The sequence below is a fragment of the Lactuca saligna genome, chromosome 6 (genome assembly GCF_052625555.1).
Source record: "Lactuca saligna cultivar CGN05327 chromosome 6, ASM5262555v1, whole genome shotgun sequence".
Classification (NCBI taxonomy): Eukaryota; Viridiplantae; Streptophyta; class Magnoliopsida; order Asterales; family Asteraceae; genus Lactuca; species Lactuca saligna.
In genome coordinates, this window is record NC_136422.1 from 155,337,340 (window position 1) to 155,349,559 (window position 12,220).

General features: G+C 26.9%; 1 pseudogene; it reads left to right on the top strand.

The window, feature by feature from the left end:
- Window positions 1–1,581: 1,581 nt before the first annotated feature.
- LOC145003055 (DELLA protein GAIP-like) lies at window positions 1,582–2,183 on the top strand (annotated as a pseudogene).
- The last annotated feature ends 10,037 nt before the right edge of the window (window positions 2,184–12,220 follow it).

Sequence of the window (12,220 nt, forward strand, 5' to 3'; positions counted from 1 at the left end):
AACCTAACCATATATATATATATATATATATATATATATATATATATATATATATATATATATATATATATATATGTGTGTGTGTGTGTGTGTGTGTGTGTGTGGGTGTGTGTGTGTGTGTGTGTGTGTCTGTGTGTGTCTGTGTATATATATATATATATATATATATATATATATATACATATATATATACGCTAATAAGTAAAGATCTTTTTGCTAAATGTCACACTCTTATTTATTTTGTCACATGTCATTTTGTGGTTATTTAATTTTTTTTCCACATGTCATTTTGTTGTTTTATCCGTTTTATTAAATTCTGCATAGTATTTAAATGTAATTATTACAATACAGCTAATAATAAATGGATATCAATTTCATTAAAAGACTTACCTACTAATTAACAATTCCTAAATTAGAGCTATTTACTTTCTTTTTTATTTATTTATCTATATTATTTATTTAAATTTAAAAGAGAAATAAAACACTTCAATTTTAATAATTCAATATTTTTCTCATTTTTATTTTAAATTTAAACTTTTCATTTATTTAAACATATTTATTTTATTTTTTAAGTAAACCAATTGAATACATGAGTCTTACAACTATATATATATATATATATATATATATATATATATATATATATATATATATATATATATATATATATATATATATATATATATATATATGTGAGATAAAGCCTAAGATGCTTGGTTCAGTCATAACACTTGCACATACTTTTAGAAGTTCTCTCTCGTTTTTTCTCGTTTACAATTAGTGTTTTGTATAATTTTGATGTTCTTATTTCTTTGTTTACTCCGAGTGATTCGTATAAGACAGTAGAGTTAGGTTGTTTTGTAGTGAGGATCGAGTTGTAAAGTGTCGTGGAAATTCAAACTGGTTTCTAAGGTAAAAAGAAATTGTTCAAGTTAATAATCTTTTGGTGTTTATGAGTGAGTAATGTGTATGCTCACTAAACTTTAAGGTTACTCGTTGTTTATTAATCTATTTCAGTAACCAATGGGTAGACCAGGGGAATAACCTGATATGACAATGACGACATTAACATTTTCATGAATTTTAGTTGTATTATAATTATTAGACAAAATTGCAAAATTGGTCCTCGTAGTTTTGCAATACCTGTTGATAGGATCCAAAATGTTTTCGAATTGCATGAAAGGTCCAAAATCATGAATTCTCCGTGGTTTTCGTCCTGAAAATTTTGAAAGTTATGTTTTGCTATTTTAATTGTTTTTTTCATATTTATTTTAATCGTTCATTAATTAAAAATAAAAGAGAAAAAAATAGGTCCACGTCTCTCTCTCTCTCTCTCTCTCTCTCTCTCTCTCTCTCTCTCTCGACATGTGCATCGATCCTTAACCCACTTTCTCTTCATTGTGGCTTCCCTTATCATCTTTCTCTATCTGATAATCACTAGCACTATCATTGCTTCCCCCAATCACAAATGCTCAAATTCTTATACCTATTCAAAGATTGTTAACCTATACCCCTTTTACCTATCTTGAATCATTGGATTTAAGATATATAGAAAAGAATTTGAATAAGAAAAATAAAAAAATGAAATGAGATTACCCACAATAGGATTACACCTTCTTTAATGGTGCCAGTTCCACTTATGCCTCCACCGCTACCGCCTCTTCTTCTTTTGGGTTTTAAATAGGTGATCAGGAAATTGAAGATGTGGGATGAGGTTGAAGAGCTGGATATCGGCGTTGATGAGTTGTTGTCGATGCTTGGTTACAAAGTTAAGCCGCCTGATATGGATGATGTTGCTCAAAAGATAGAGCATCCAAAGTGTGTTTTGAGGAACAACAATCGGTTGTCTCATCTTTCTTCTGATTCTGTTCAATATAACCAATAAGATCATCATGGATTGAATTAATGATTTGTAAGATGAACCCCACAAATCAACCCATGTTATTAATGATTCACTCATGAACAACGCGAACTCTATAACGTCGTCGGTTGTGGACTCATCTTTTGTCTTCATTGATGATCTACAAAGGATCCCTAGAAACATATTTGACCATCCGGCGGAAAAACAAAAAACCTTTTCTCAGTAGATTGGTGCCTCCTCCTCATACAATCATAACCCGAATTTTCTCGTCGATACACAGGAAAACAATATCGAAGTTGTTGATACTCTATTGGCTTGCTAAATTGTTCATATTCTAATTGCTTGCTCTGAAGTTGTCCAACAAGATGAGAAACGCTGGGGAAAATGGTGGAGACAGAGAGGGTACAGTGGTGTGGGTGGACCTGTTCCTTTGTTTTTGTTTTTAATTATAAAATAATTATATTTTATATTAAAAAATGAAAAAAGAAACTAAAAGGGTAAAACCATATTTTCATGTTTTTTAGGGATAAAAATGCACCAAAATCATGAGAATTTTCTGATTTTGGACCTTCCATGCAAATTGAAAACTTTTTGGACCATATCCACAATTTTTGGTAAACCATGAGGACCAATTTTTCAATTTTGTCTTATACTTATGATATTTTGAATTTGTAAACTAGGATTATGACTTCCATATTTTTGGTTTATGAAACCTTTTAGAAAACTTTGATATTATATTTTGAATGCTTTAAATGTGATGATATCCAAAATATTCCTTATACAAATAATTTTTATAATTAAGACTTGAAAGTTAGGGTTGATCGAACTTGAAGCAACCTTCAATTATGTTGATCGAACTTGACTGTGATTGGAAGTCGAACACAAAGTCTTGATTGATTAATCAAACTTGCTCATGCATAAGGTCTTTGATCTGTCAAACACAAAGATGTATTGAGGGTTTTTATGGTGTCATGACTAGCAAGGATTTTTTTTGTCATGCGTATGACTCAACATATCCTTTCTCAGTTCCCTAATAGTTGCATGACCCTTCATTTACTCTACTTAGGTCGGTTGGATATTTTACCTTATGAGTTTTGTACCAGGTACATACTATCGAGTATCAATTTTTGGCAAAAAAAAGTCCAAAGTACCATCCCTATGTAATAACTCAGTACTAGTTTTCGATGCAGTACTGATATAAGATCAAACTTTGATACTAATTACTCATCCCTTATCATAACCCTCATTTTAATTGCTACAACTGCACAATATGGTAGAGGAACCTTACAATGGATTGTTTGGCATTAAATCCATGTGTTATAATGGTAAAATATAGTTATTTTTTATGTTATTGTCTATTTATTGGAATTGTTGTAAAACAATAAATTATATGCATTTTGTGTTACTATAATTTATTTTATTTTGAGTATGTATATATATATATATATATATATATATATATATATATATATATATATATATATATAGAGAGAGAGAGAGAGAGAGAGAGATAAAAGAGGAAATGAGAACCCTTAAGAACCACTTAAGAACCTTTTTTCATTAAGGTATAACATAAGAAGTCACTTTCATCTTTTATTATTTACTAGGTGTGAGACCCATATGTTATACTGGTTTGATAAAATAAAAAATTAAATAGAAAGTTTAAACAAAAATTTATTTAAATTTATAATTTTTTATTTGAAATTTAAAATTTAAAATTTGAATTTAAAAGGAAACATATTAAATTTATATTTTAGATTTGAAATGTAAATATGATGTATTAATTAAGATAAGATATAAAAATTAATAAGAAAATGACCAATGGAAAAAACATTTAATCAAAAATATCAAAAAATGACATGTGTCCAAGATAATGAGAGAGTGACATTTGGCAAAATTATTTTCATTTATTAGGGAGGATGACCTACATACACAGTACACACATTCACATGAATATCTTCTCTCTCATCTCAAACTTGAAGAACAAACAAACATTATCACCGGTTGCCACCATCCACCACCTTCGTAGTGTCGCCACCTCCTACCGTCGGTGAACCACCACCAATAGATCCACAAGCTCTGGTTGGCTCTAGATCTACAATTTCAACTTTAGATATGTGCTTTTTAGCTTAGATCTATGATATTCAACTTCACATCTACGATTTTCTTCTTCAAATCTATGACCTTCATCTTCAGATCTATGATTTTTGTCTTTAGATCTATGATTTTTTTCGTCTAGATTTATGATTTCCGACAAGAGACATAACCACCATCTTTGTCCATCATTGTCAACACAAATTTCTCTTCCTTGTCGTTAACCTACCAATAACGGAAACATAGATCTGATAAGATCTGATGAAAATACGTCCATATCCACCATCAATCGCCACCTGGTCTCAGATATGGAGTCACGAAGTTGTTTCAGCTTAACTTTCCCTCTTTAAAATGCAAAACATCTCAGATATGGTGCACTTTGGTTAGATCTGATACCACCTTCATCACCATCAACTTCGTTTCCACCATCTCTACCACCACTGATGTCCAAACAACCTCCTACTGTCGACATCACGTTCAGATCTGGCCAGACATGATGTATGTGGTTCAATTTATTAAATCTAATTTGCGTGGTGCTATTTCATGTATAGATCTGAAGCTATAATAGTGGTAACAGTGGCCAATTGTAGTTTCACCTCCTAAATATGTTCCAGCACCGCCAGCTCCTTCATCTCTTTCTATATGATCTCTAATGAAACATATCAGGTATGTCGATTTTTTTATTATTATTTTGCCCTCTGTTAAGTTGTGAATTAAATTTTTTTAATCTCTCATTTATTATTTATTTTTGTTAATCATTGTTGTTCCTGTTGTTAAGTTTTAAATCAATGTTTGTTTTCTTATTTCTTATAATATTTACATCAAATTGTTATTTACTTATTATGTTAATATTTTCTCAAACACTGTGAATTTCTTTTTTTTTAAGTTGTGAATTTTGATTTTTAATGAATGAATTAATACGTTTTTAAGTTGTCAATATTTTGAATAAGATTCATAAACTATTTTATTAAACTGTAAATGAAAGTCCTAAAATGCTTTATTCGACTATGAATTTGTTTGGTGCGCACAAGATATCTGATGAAATGCTTCAACAAAATCAGTCATGTTTTTAAGTTTTAACTACCGTGAGACGGGGACCTAAACTACTTTACTAAACTGTGAATTAAAGTTTTGAAATGTAAGTTTTAAGTTGAGAATATGACTTTGAAGTATAATGTTTTGTATTAAACTTTGAAATTATTATGTTAAGTTGTGATTGTTTTTTATTAAAACACGATTTGATTGTATTAACTCGTGAATTAACTGTATTAAACTTTGAATTGGTTGTATTAAGTTGTGATTATTAATTCTTTGTTTGCTTCAAATATAAGATTAAAGTAGCATTATATATAGATCTGATTTAATCTAATTTTGAATAAAACATGTAAATTTTAAATTGTGAAGATTTGTGTAAATAAACTTTGAAAGAAACATTAACCTATAGATCGAATGGTATATATGTAAGTTTTAAGTTTAAAATATGGTTGTGAATGTATAATTTTTCTACATTAAACTATAAACTTTTTATATTTAGTTCTGAATTTTGTGTATTGAACTGTGAATTGATTGTATTACGCTGTGAAGTTTTAGTGAATTTTGTGTTAAAATATGACTAATTTATGTATGAATGTTTGTAGTAATTCTTTTGTGAATATATTTACTTTTTGTGTTGCATAAATACGTAAGAATATATTAGTTTTTATAATTATTTTGCATTAAACTTTTAATTAGTAAATTAATTGGTTTGTTAAATTGTGCATATAATATTTAAGCTATGAATCTATGATTTTATATATGGGTTTGATTTGGAAGGAATGATAGTTACGAAAGTGGCACATGTAGTTGGACGGTGTCTAGTCGTTAGTAATGATGGTAAAGTTTGGGTTTAAATTATTTGAATTTGTGAATTAATGTATAATAGATTGTATTATGTTGTGAGTTTATGTATAAAATAAAAATTGACTGTATCAAGTTGTGTGTATTATATAAATTTTATGTTAAAATATGAATGAATGTTTGTATGTAAAAATTAAACTATGTATTAATGTATTAATATGTTTATTAAACAGTGAATATGATATTTAAACTATGAATATGTCTTATACATGGTATATTTTATAAAGAAATCTAGAATTTCGAAATAAAAAATTGAATTTGTTAAGGCATAAATATAATTTTTTTATTAAAATTATATATATATATATATATATATATATATATATATATATATATGTATATATATATATATATATATATATATATATATATATATATATATATATATATATATATATATATAGCTGCAAAAATAAGATGATATGTATTAAAAAGTATTACCAAACAAATAAAACGTACAATGGTTGTTCTGTTAAGATGTGAATACGTCCATAAAATGTCATTGAATTTGTTGTTAGTCTGGCAGCAGTCCGAATGAGGTCTAACGACTATCCAAAAGTAAGTGGCAAATAGTTGTAAACTAGGGAATTAAAAAGTTTTCTTAATATAATATTAATGTTTGATTTGTCCAACATCCCTTTATTGATATATTTTTTTAAATGGTTCTTAGGGTTTTTAACATTTTTGGGTTCTCATTTGAACCATTCCCTATATATACGGATAGTTCAAATGAAAATAGTAAATAGTGTGAGAATGTAAAAAGACTATGTTTATATTATTATTCTGTAATGAATGTTGTATATGTATATTGTTGAAGTAATTATAGTATGAATATTAACATTTGATTAATTATATATTCAATAGAATGTTATTATTCTACTATAAATTTATGTATGTGCATTTTTATAGTAAATTCTAATTTTTGTTTTAACTCGCGACTATTCATTTATTCATTATTAAATAATGACATAAAGTTGTAGATACAAAATTAATTGCAGAATAATAATATACAAATAGTGTTGTTATGTTCTCACACTATTTACTATTTTTATTTGAACTTACTTTTATATATATATATATATATATATATATATATATATATATATATATATATATATATATATATATATATATATATATATATATATATATGAGAAGGGGGATGGGGGTATTTTAATCATTTATAATTAGTTTTATTTCATTAACTTAGTAACCTCCTACATACCAAATATACTACTCATTCCATTGGATCTTAGAAACCAAACATGACAATGTAATATGGACATTCTATTACCTTCTCCACACTATTAGGTTCATTATACTAGTTGTGAGAACCATGTATTACATGAGTTAATTTTTTTTTTTTTTTTTTTTTTAAAAGTTAATATAAATGTCAAAATATTTGAGAACTTTGAATTTAAAAGAAAATAAGAAAAATAATGAATTATTATAATGAAAATGTTTTTTATCTTGAAATTTTAAATAAATAAAAGAAACTAATGACCTTTAATTTTGGAAATTTTAAAATTAAAATGTAAGTTAATTAACGAAATTGATACAAATTTATTCTTGCATTGATGGCAATTATTATATTAAAATGAAATTTAATAAAATAGAAAAAACTCATAAAATGATATATGAAAAAAAAACTAATTAAAAATAACATAAAAGGACTTTTAACAAATTGAATGAGAGTGTGATAAATGGAAAAAAAAAACATTCATTTATTAGAAAGAATTTTGTTGTCATTGATTAGGGTTTTATTATTTTTTGGTAAATTTATCTATATTAATATTAGTATAATTTTGAATATGTTTAAATAATCTTTCTAACAATTTATTTTATTAAAACAACAATACAAATTGTTTACAGTTCTAATCTATTAAATAATATATTAGCCATAACTTTCATGCTGCAGTTTTTATTTTAAAATTATTTTTTAGTTGATGAACTAAAAATAAGCATTTAATGTTAGAATGGTAGATGTAACAAATAAGTAGTAGTTAGCTTAATAATTTTTCGGTTGACAACAAAACCTACTTTTGGAAGCTCATGTGGGTCTTGTATTTTTGTTCATATGGAATCATAAAGCCACCAACCTTTGAGACAACTTTTCGTCATTTGTTGATTTCTAAAAGCATATATATATATATATATATATATATATATATATATATATATATATATATATATATATATATATATATATATATATATATATATATATATATATATATATATATATATATATATATATATAAATAGGCGAATCTCCGCGCGTTGCGTGAGAATAGAAATATATAGTTAAAATAATAACTTTTACTAAATTATTATTTAATATTTATACTTTTAAACAAAATGCTAGTAGTAAAGCAAACATATAGTTACCATATTAGTTTTATTCAACATTATATTTTAAGTTTTAAGTCATTGTGATATATACAACTATTTGATAATTTTATAAACCGTTTAAAATTGTGTAAATTATATATCAAAGTATTGATAATATAACGGGTAAAACATCTATTATGAATAAAAACATAAAGATATAACGGGTAACAAAACGTATGAATAAAAATATGAAATGCAACTTTTAAAAACATAAAGATAGAAAAACATCTATTATAACATTTGTATTAATATATATATATATATATATATATATATATATATATATATATATATATATATATATATATATATATATATATATATATATATATATATACACAACGAATAATAAAAAATATGAAAAATAAACGCTATAAATTTTAATAACATAAAAACACTAAAACATATATTATAACATTTATATTAACTCTTCATATTTAAATCACAAATCTCTTTAAATATATAGCAAAACTTTACAAACTTATAAAAGAAAGAAAAATAAAAAGTTATTATTGATTACTAATTAATGATCATAAATTAAAAACTCTTAAGTTGTAACTAATAAATATACATAAATTAGAAAACTCTTGAGTGGTAGTGTGAGTTTCAAATAAATGCGGTACTTGGAAATGTGTATTTATTATTATTATTATTATTATTATTATTATTATTATTATGATTATTATATTCATCTAAATAATTGGTTTTGATGCATCATTTTAATCCCTTCAATTATTAAACATAAAGATATTTAGTTATAAATTTATAACATACATAGGTGCATATACATGTTAAACAAATCACATAATATATATATATATATATATATATATATATATATATATATATATATATATTTGCAAATGTCATATGTAATTCTTGTTGTACTAATATGGATAAATTACTTTCATATGAAGAACGTATCATAATAACTCTATCATAATTACATATCAAATGTTAAAAATTATATTATCTTTTAAATATTGTCTTTTAAATATTTTATGTAGGATAACCTGACAAAAAAATAATAGAAAATAAACATAATCAGAATAGAAAAACTACAATCAATTAAATAAGAGCATTGGGTGGTTGAATATATAAATAAAGATGTTACGTAAACAAACATTTAAATCAAAAGAAAAACTAATATTCATCAACTTTTTGCTCAAACAAAAAAAAAAATACTATATTTGTTTTCTGAATCTTCTTTCTTCATTTAACACCATTCAACCATAGAAACTTAATGACAATTCTTCACTAACCTGCAATCAAAATATTTTTCTTGAAAAAGAAGAATCAGAAAGATGTTTCAAACAAAACATTGATGTTTGGAGAGTCACATTCAAGAATAGAAACTCTCCAATTGTTTTGGTTAAAAGATATTCCAAGCAAAACATTGATGTTATGACATCCTTCTTACATCTAAAATTTTATATAACACAAAAGACACAAAAGATTGACCTTTTTATAGTAAACTTTTCACTAAATGCTAATTAAACATAATATAAGTTATAAAACTTTTGAGTGTTAAATCATAATTAAGAAAACTTTTGAGTTGCATTAGTTAAAAAAGGGGGTTTCAAATGAATGTTGTTTGAGAAAGTTAAAAAAATAGGGATTTCAAATGCTTGAGATTCTAGAAAAAAATGCTAGCTTTATAAGTATGTATGATCTATGATATATATATATATATATATATATATATATATATATATATATATATATATATATATATATATATATATATATATATATATATATATATATATATAACCAAGATCAAATAAGAAGTAAAATTTTGATAGAAATGTAATAAATTTTTTATATATTTTTTTTAACAAACGAATAAAATGAATCATTAGATGAATTAAAATTAAGAGGATTCACAAGAAAAAATTCAAAAAAAAAAAAAACATTTTTATGATTCATTTTTAAGTAAGTTAAGATAAAGTTCACTTTTATGACAATAATATATATATATATATATATATATATATATATATATATATATATATATATATATATATATATATATATATATATATATATATATATATATATATATATATAGGCATACACATAGAGAGAGAGAGGTAAATTAATTTGAGAAATTAAAAAATGTTAAGTATACGAAAATAAATTTGGGTCACATATTTTTTCATTGCTGCTTAAATACTCCGATAAATCTACACGACGAGAGAACTAGTATTCATATATGAATATATAACATCACCACCTCCCCAACATCTACAATCTCCACCGTCACCTCTGCCGTCGGCCATCGCATCCTCTTCCACCTCTACCACTGCCACTTCCACCATAATCAACTTAGAGTGATGATATGATACAAACAATTAGAAGTACGTTACTAATCTTCCATCTAATGTTTTTATATTTTTTTTGAACCAACCAACCAGATATTTGAAAACACAAAACTCTAGTAGGAGCTCAAGGGTTTCCCCAAGTACAAATATGGAGGCAATCTTTTCGGGTATATATGCAGGTGTTTAAGGTAACTTTGGGGGTTTGGTTCGACTTACATATATGGTTAGGTCGGGATTACAGTCTGCAAATTGAATCAAGAGTTCAAACCCTAAGTGGCGGAGAGCTGGTTATTTATGGAAAGTGCACCAAGATGGGTTCAAGGTTTTGCTCAATAGACCTAGGGTGGCCCAGATAGACTAAAGGCCAACAGGGTGTAGCAGTCAGGCCGAAGACCAGGAGAACGTTCCAGACAGGTTGAAGGCCCAGAGGGGCGATCCAGACATGCTGAAGGTTCTAAGAGAGGTCCAGATAGGCTGAAGGCCCGGTGAGGCAGTCCAGTCATGCTGAACACTCTATATGTATTTTGTTAGATCTATGTTCTGGTATTGAGCATGGTGCTTTGTGATAATAACCTGTGGAATTGTATGTTTCGTACTTGTTGGTTATCACTTATAGAGTGCCCTTAGGAACTATCGGTGGTCATGTAGGAGAGCTTGGAAACTCTTGAGTAGGAACTTGTTCCAAGAAGGGAATCATGTGTAGTAGAGTTTCAGTATTGTGATGCTTGTTTGGTGATGTGAGGAATGTTGATTAGGCCTTCGGGCAACGGAGGAAAATGGGTAGCTTCAGGCCCGAAGGAATGGGCCACTGATTAAAAGACGACATCGTTGATAGGTTGTCGAAAGCGTTCTAGTCATAGGTTGTGGGCCTAATGATCGTAAATATTCATTCCTTCTGCTTGTGGTGTTCTTCAGATTGATTCGTTGATGGGGGCCTTATGAGTCGTAAGTCCGTCGATTAGATGAAGGAAGCAGTAAGGACTGTGGGGAGTATCAGTCAAGACTCAGAATGAATCTGGGGAATGTTTTCCCCATATTCCTTCATGTTCACAAGTTGTTATTAGGGATCGAATGTAATGTGGAAGTTCTTGGTTGATCATCTTCTTTCGTCGCTCCGGAGATTGGTAACGGCATGGTAAAGAGTCAGAGGTTATACTAAGGTTTTGGTGTGTCATATGGATTCAGATTATGAAAGGTTTGATATTAACCTATTTGAGGGTCTTCTCTGCATGATTTGTGGTAGTTTTAATAAGAAACCTGGGGTGGATTCATGGACGGCTATTTCAAGATGGCTTATAGTGGAAACTTGCGTTGTGGATCGCAAGTGTATCCGTGTGACGAATGCACTCTGGAGGTCAGTTTATTTTAATTTTTTAATATCTACAACAACAAGAAAATGTTAAAAAAACAAACACACTTCTTATTACAGTCTGCGGTCATTTGTCCACGTCTTCTACTACAGAGGGTTGTAGAGGTGGTCTACAGACTTCATGAACTTTTTTTCTTTAAAAAACAAACAGCACCTTAGTGTTCTTATTTGAACTTAACCATAAAAATAGGTTTGCATATTATATAGGAAGCGCAAGTAGTGAATAGCAATATGTTTAGCTATCAGTTGCTAATACGAGCAATGTACTTATTTTCACCCATAATA